Raw genomic sequence first — 8,389 nt, 5'->3', positions numbered from 1 at the left:
TGTATTGTTACACCACTAGTATGTATCTTAAACCCAAGCTCAAGCTCTTAAACTTACTCAAGCATACCACAATGGTGTAACAATAAAAGATAATTCAAGATAAAAACATATAAATGTACATATGCACCCAATACCTACACACACGTTACTACACCGTAACCTTATGCTAACCTTACCCTAACATTTACCTTAGCATGAACCTTATCCTAAACTTCACTACCCTAACCTCAAACCCAGCCTTGAATGCACAACTACACACACACACACACACACACACACACACACACACACACACACACACACACACACACACACACACACACACACACACACACAGAAAATAGGAAGGTTTCAAGCTTACCTTTAAAATGTGTACTTACAGTTTTTATAGATCCCAATTCCTCCTTCAGTAGATGGATGTGAAAACTGCCTATGTGCACATACTCCACTCTGCACAGTGTAGGCTGATTATAAAGCTGAAAGTTCTTACTACTTCCTTAAATTCAGATTTCAACTCTGCACTGACAGGCTGTGTTTTTTTGTGGCTGAACATTTATATTTCTCTTCAAACATCAGTTGAACCAACTCAAACCTTCCATTGCATCAACACCAAAAATACCACAGGAAGAGGAGGTTCTCACTCTACACTAAACGCCTGCACTTCAGTCTGATGCTCAGGCAGTCAGCAGCCAGACAACATGGAGGTCACAGCTCTCTGCATCACACTGAGTGAGTACTGAGTCCGTCTCCTTGTTCCAGAAGGAGATTCCAAACTTAAGAAATACATAAGCTTGATTCATGAGAAGCTAGAAATTCTGCAACTCACATGCATTTGTGATTGCGTCTATCAGAGTTATATTATTAGAATAATTTGTATTTTGCTAACCGAGACTGTCACATAGACCACGTGCACTTGTCAGAGGCTTATCATATTTCATCATATAATTAAGTGGCAGTAAAATGTATAGTTTTCTGACAGAAATGAGTAGTTATCTCTGTCTGATACTCGGCTCTCTTTCTTTGTGGGTCCAGTGATGCATGTGTGGATGCTGGCTGCACAAGTTCACTTCAGTTATTGTGCTCAGAAACATGGTAAGCTGCAGTCAGTTAAACATCAACTGTTCATGAATCTTCATTAAAATGCACTTTGTCATATGTAAAATGCCAAAATGCTCATACATTGATACCCACAGACTGCCGTTTGCAGAGCAGCAACTGACATATGCACATGCTCAGCAAATTGTGTTGTTTCTGTTTGATTAACTGAAAAAAGCTGCAGTTTTTTTTCCCTGCATTCAAAAATGTGACTTTCACACACAAGCCTCAACCTATATCAAGACTTTAGATTGAAGTGTATTAATCCAACTTTGCTCCCTCACTATAGATTATGCATGTTTGACACAAAAGGTATTATGGGACAAAACTTGTTGAAATGTAGAACTTTGTAATGTTTTTGTCATTTTGTAATGTCAAAGTTTGTATGCAATCAGTTATTAGTGTATTGCCATGATAATGCTAATGCTACTGCCATAAAGACACGAAGCAGTTTTAATGTGTTCATTTCTGTCTCAGAGTTCAACAAGTGAATCTCTTTGCTTCTGTCTCAGATGCAGCTTTTCCTCGCATCCATCCCAACAGACTGCAGTTTTTTGAATACGAGTCCATCTTTCACCTGTGTGTTTGATGGCTGCGGCTGAATGGAGGGTGATGAGGACACTCCGGGAAATCACTCCGAGCATTTCTAACTGGGCGCCATCAGCAGGATCTGGCACCATTAACCATGCCTTCTCATCAGACAGTGGAGCGTACTGGTGTGAAGATGGAGACGGACTGAGAAGCAGTGCTCTCAACATCTCTGTCACTGGTGTGTTTTATATTACACTTTATTTTTTAGTCTACAAACGTTGGATGAATTGTTTTAGATAATAGAACGCTTTGGTGAAAGTCAAGAAACTGCAGTGAAATAGTTCCTGACATGGCAAGAAGCACACTACTATAAGTAAGAGGAATGATATGAACACACACAAGTAGAAAAATCAAACGGGTTAAAAGGTCACTCGCTTTCACTTCACTCAATGTCCCCAGCCTGGGTTTGCTTGGGGACACTGGTGACTTTTGATCCTTTCTGCTAATTCCTATAAGTGTTTCTGTGTTTAACCTAAAATATTTTTAAAACAATGTTCAGCTGGTTCTGTGATCCTGGAGAGTCCTGTTCTGCCGGTGAAGGAGGGAGTCGATGTGACAATGTACTGCAAAAAGAATAAAAGTCCTGGTGACCTCATAGCTGATTTCTATAAAGATGGCGTCCGCATCAGGACCAGCTATAAAGGAAACTTGATCATCTACAACGTTTCCACATCAGATGAAGGACTCTACAAGTGTCACAACTCTGGATCTGGAGAATCAGCAGAGAGCCTGCTGTCTGTTAGAGGTGAGACAAAGAGTAGTTCAAAACTAAGTATAGGCTACATGAATTGTTATTTGCATGGTTCAGTGTGTGGTAGGAAGAACATGTTGCATTGAGTGTTTTGTGTTTGCTGTTTCAGGATTTATAGTGAAATAGGAAAAATATATATTGTGAAATGCTTCAGGAGATAAGTAAAGATAAAAAATGTTGCGCAGCATTTGCAATACAAAGCAGGACGAGTGCATCATTAAAAGTCTTAGATAACAAGAGTGCAAATATAAAGCATTGTTCTCAAATCATGATGAAAAAATTGCTCGATAAAGTTAAAGTGTGTTCTTTTCTTCGTCTTTTCAGAACGTCATGAAGAAGAGACTCCTTCTCCTCCTCCACCTAAGTTCCCCCACCGTGCTGTGGATCATTGTCCCTGTTTTGCTGGTGGCCCTGCTGCTTTTTGTGTTTGTTTGTGGAGTACTACACTGCAAAAAACACAAAGGTAAAGGAAGCAATACCAAAGGCTTAACACCTGGTTTGACTGAGATTTAAAGTCCAAAGTCCAATATGAGGTCATCGAGTCATATGAGTAACTTCTTTGAAAATCAGAAAGCTGAAACAAATTCCCTTTATCCCCACTGACCAAGAATAATGAATGTGTAGTATTATGCAGGGTTCTTCAGGGAAGACAGTGTAAGTTTACTCTACATGTACATCTGGTTTAGCTGCTGTTACGACCTGACTCAGTTGGCCATAACAAAAATGGAACAACAGAAATGTTATCAACCAAAGTGGACCAAATTAAGATGCCAAATAAAGACTTTTAGGATGTGGGCTGAGGATGTCAGGATGATCAGTGGTGTAAGTATAAGTGAGCAACGTCTGTTTGTGTGTTGTAAGAAGCAAAAGAAGGCACAACGATGACTTTGACCAACATACTTAGCCCAAACGGAGCCGGTACCTGTAGGGAAAAGGCTGAGAGCTGCAGCAGCACGGCAGGCAGAGGGAGAAGCAGGCAGCCAGGGCTTTGGGCCCAGGTGTTTCCTCTTGGCCCTAACCATCCCCTGCCACCAGGTATCTGGAAAACATGGCAAACAGCAGGGAAAGTAGGGCTCGTCAGTCTGTTCTAGCTATTTAACAACAAGACAGGCCACTCATCTAATAATTCATTGACTTGCATAAGAGGCTTTGAAAATCATAATATGCCTTCTTGAAGAGAAACATAAAACCTTCAGCGTCCACACTGGCCTACTGTGAAAACATTCTGTGGGGCATTGTGTACGAACCCCTTTCTGCTGGCTTTGGTCATATATGTGCTCATTTCCTGTTGAATTTGTGCAAAATATATTTTTTCCTGATAAAATACAGAATGCTAACATATTATCCTTTGTTATGTTTTAGTATCAAGAGGTGAAAGTTTAGTTGATCCAAACAATGAACAGGTATGATATAATTTACAAAACCACAGAAGGTCTGTGGTGCAACAATTGACATGGGTTATTGGATAAATATAGTTCAAAGTAGGAAAAAAAATGTGGTGAAGTATTGAAAACCGCCTGAGTCAAAAACGACCTAAACAAGCAGCTTTAAATCCCCCAAATGTTACGTAAAATGTTTAAGGATGAAGACATATTGAATAGTGAATCAGTAAAATACGTTTCTTTGTTTCCCAAACAGAGCCAGAGGTGTCGGCAGCAGGTACCAAACCAGGTCCACCAGAGGAGAGAGTCTATTCTACGGTCCACTATAGGTGAGATACTGAAAGGCTGTTTGTGTGCTTCCACTCAACCAAGTAACAAGCACAGGGGTTAGCAGAGCACTTTTAGACAACGCAGAGAGAAGTGCTACAGCAGAAAAAAGCTTCACGTGAAGTTGAGTGAAGCCGGGGAATCAGTTATTAGAGAGTTTAACTAAAGATGCATTACAGCTATATCCCATAAACCATGACACAACTGTCTTTGGAGAGAAGTCAAGAAGACCTTTTCCATTTTCCCTTTTTCAGGAATCTCCATTTTGTGTGTTTTACAGGCTGAGACACCTGAATGAAGGACAGAAGAGATGATCTGTTCAAAGCTTCTGTGTGTTAGTTAGGAAGTCCTACTGTCTCACTCCATGATGTTACAGTTGCTCAGCGTATTTAAAATGTCTGATACATCATTTTAAATCTGTAAAAACATTTTTGAAAATAGGGAAAATGTAAAAACATTCTATTTTCTACATTTTAAATGTCCTGCACAGCATGTAGTTTTCTTTCCATTATCAGATGGGTATTTTTAACCATAAAACTTTTTATTTTGTCATGGTCATCCTAAAAATCGTCCATTGAAAGAAAGTAATGACCAAAGATTAGAAATGTAATTGTTGTCTGAATAATGTTCACAGAGCAGCAGTTTGGTTAAGTTATTGTTTTGTAATTAATCAACTTTTCCACCTCAGATAAAAAAGCATTGAATCTTTTTTTTGTGATTTGAAGACTTTTTAATTGAATTTCTGGTGTTTATTTATGCTGAAATTAAAAACGTGCTTAAAAACAGGCAGATGTAAACGCTCTAACTGTTCACATGGATGGACGGAACAATTAAAAGGGGTGAAGCTGTTTACAGGCGGTGAAAAGAGTTGTGTGGTTTATGAGAGAGTAACAGTTTAACCACGTGGTTTTATCTGATCTGTTCACACGTCTGAGGAGCTGCTGCTGCTTTTAAATACACTGGCTGTGGTCACCATGCTGTTAGGGCAGAGCAGAAACAGACACACTGACTTTACTGAAGCCTTTTCTGGCTCCAGAGGCAGCAAACTGATGTGATGTAATGTGGCTCAGTTACTTCTTAAATGAAATAGTATGAATAGTAAATATGTAAAAAAGAGTGTTTTACATTAGAGAGTATGCACTGAATACTATCGTGTTGTCTTTACAACCATGTACAATGTTAGCAGTGGTATTAAAAACAATATAAAATAATTCATTCTAATTTCCTCCTCGTGTTTTGATATCGTGCTGATGCATTTGTGGATAATATTTGAATTGCCTCTGCATTTGAATACACAAATTCCCTTTCCTTGCTTATCCTGCTCACTTGTAAACCACATCAATAGTTATTTACTGAGTTATAAACCTGATAACAGCTTTAAAGATGAGTTATTTCTTTTAATTATAATGTCTCCTGTGAAACAAGGCAGCACTTCAGAATAGAGGACATCAGGCTCTCTAAGCTGTTAGTAATATGTGTTTACAGCTACACGTTTTCTTTCAGTAAATGAAGTAAAACAGTATTACATTTCTTAATAAATCGGTGTGAATGCTAGATGTTGAAAAGATGATGCTACGCTGAATTGCTCGATTTAAAAGCTGAATAAGGCCAACAATGATGTAAAAACATATATATACATATATATATGTATATATATATATACACATATATATATATATATATATACATATATATAGTGGAATATTCAAAGGTTTGTCGAACGCTAAACTATATTGCTGGCTTTAATTTCTATGAAGAAGCAGTTGAGGACGATGATCAAGGGTCTAATTAGTATGCACAGGATTTAAATAATGAATAAAACCTTTTTCCTATGTAGATACGATATGAAGGTTAAGCTAAGCTAAGCTAACGAAAACACAGTGTCAGGTGATTATACATATATGAAAACAATACGAAAATGATATTCTATTTCTGATAATAGCTGTACGTTTTGTCACAAGTTCATGTGTGAAAGTTTCCTTCAGTTTAACTTTTTAGCAGAGCGCTGTGTTTGTCTGTAACAGCCTCATGTCGGTAGTTGACCTCAGTGAGTGTATTAAAGATGCAGCAGCTCTTTATTTATTCTTATAAACAGCGTCTTCAGACATGTGAACAGATCAGATGTTCAACTCTCATCAACCGCTCACTCTTAAAATAGACCCTGACTACGTGACGATAGATAGATAGAGACTGAGGAAGACGATGAACCACACGACCCTTTAGTATTCATCATAAAGCTCTACTTTCTCACTCCAGTTATACAGAGTCCAAATGATGCTGTTCAATGTAGAACATCTGTAAACAGCTGTCTTTATTCTTCTGTACAAACATGATATTCATCCATCTGTATCTCATCACAAAGGTGATACATCAGCAGAGAGAGTTTTATAACAAACTTATCAATAACAGTTTTGTATGAAGTACAAATACAGGGGAGAAGAATATTTTCTTGATGCATCATTTGGTTTGTTTTTGCTGAATATTTTCGTAAGAAGAATCCGCTCTTCTACAGTTTTCTCCAATATTGTCACATTTGATCCAACTTTTTAATTTGATTTAATTCCCTTTTTTCTCTTAGCCTCCCTTTTCTTATTCTTTTTGGTTAAGGTACAAAAAAATACTGTATTAGAAATGGAGAGATGATTAATGCTTTGCTAGTACGTGATGCAAAATAACCAATTACAATGTTTTTACAGCCAATAGAAAGACAAAAACATGCTGCGTCCTTGTATCACCACGGAGACCGACTGTGGAACTTCCTCTTTCCTTCCTTCAGGTGTGTCTGCTCTCACTGTAAGGGAATACAAATACTATGAAACATCATAGAGAGCAAACCATTCAGTTCTAATTTGATTGTGGTTTTTGCAAATCACAAAATACAGAAAAGAAGTTCGGAACTACATCTGCTCAGTGTATTCCCTGGACGAGGCTGATTCGACTGAGAACAAAATTGAAAAAAAAGTGTTTTTATTTTTGGCTAGACACATTTTTCTGCTTCCTTTGGCAGATATGTCATCTAATCTTCTCAAAACTTTGTGCATATAATATCTAGATGATCCTAGACAAAAATGATGAGTTGGTTTTTGGGCATGACTTCCGTTTATCTGTAATTGGTTACCAAACGTTTGAAGGCGTGGCCTGATGCACTTAAAGGGCCGTGACTCCTCAATGCTAAATTGGTTTACAACTAGCTTTGGGAATGTTGACCCTGAAGCGACATTGCACAATTCCACACAAAGGGGGCACGATATAAAGTATAGTATATACTATATTATAGTATATAAAACATGATATTTACCAAGTTCACAGTACACAGCTTCTCTATGAACATCTGTACGACATGCTAACGCCTGGCAGCAGCTCTACTTTTTGGCAATCAATGAAATACCTCCACAGCAGCAGGTGCATCAATCCCATGCATTTTCTTCAGTAAATAAATAAATAGGTTCTAGTTTCTATTTAGTATTATGTATTTGTATATAATAGATATTCAAACCCAGGGGGTTAAACTGACAATGTGTGCTTTGTGTAGAACCAGCTGCTGTGTCTGAAGTTCACCTCCCTTGTTATCACTGTACTGGACTGTTGCTGGAGATGCCTCCAATCTCTACAGGGACGGACGTATCCGAGGAAACAGATGCTGCGCCCGCCTCAGTCTTACCTACTGAATAGTAAACTGAAGTACAGACGGCCCTCTCCTCTGGTTGGCATGGCTTGGTAGATGCTTCGGACCGTTTGGGTTCTGTTTTTGGAAACAAAAGGAAATGATCTCAGGATTACTCATTGCTCCTCTAAGTCAATTTATAAAAGATCAAGAGTTCAGACTGGTCAGAATTTCACGTCTTTCATTAGAACATGCAGTGAAATCTGTCTTTTTTTTTATCATATTAATGATGGAAACACTTACTGTGTTGTTTATGTGTGTTATTCTTTTAAGGTTCCCTCTCCCACTTTAAAGTGTTTCATGTTGAATGGAAACCTGGCATCTCATTGTTACTCTGTCAAACTGCACGGCGTCTTGTATGCAGACGTCTAGATAAACCTACTGAGGCGCCCCTGCTTTCTGTCTGTGGTTTTCTCATGTGGTTTATAACCGAGAGGATGAAATGATCTCCTACATCTAAAGGCAGACAGACAATGGGTCTCAATCATTTCTCTTTTTTAACATCATGTCACATCTATTCACTGTTGCCATGAGAAACCTGCAAGTTTCAAAAACCTTTTATTTTCTCATAAATGAATA

At 38.2% G+C, this 8,389-nt stretch overlaps 1 pseudogene; it reads left to right on the top strand.

The window, feature by feature from the left end:
• The first annotated feature begins 698 nt into the window (after window positions 1-698).
• Window positions 699-4,148, top strand: LOC129115724 (uncharacterized; annotated as a pseudogene).
• The last annotated feature ends 4,241 nt before the right edge of the window (window positions 4,149-8,389 follow it).

The sequence above is a fragment of the Anoplopoma fimbria genome, unplaced genomic scaffold, assembly GCF_027596085.1.
Source record: "Anoplopoma fimbria isolate UVic2021 breed Golden Eagle Sablefish unplaced genomic scaffold, Afim_UVic_2022 Un_contig_12245_pilon_pilon, whole genome shotgun sequence".
Classification (NCBI taxonomy): Eukaryota; Metazoa; Chordata; class Actinopteri; order Perciformes; family Anoplopomatidae; genus Anoplopoma; species Anoplopoma fimbria.
This window is presented reverse-complemented; position numbering and strand designations above follow the sequence as displayed.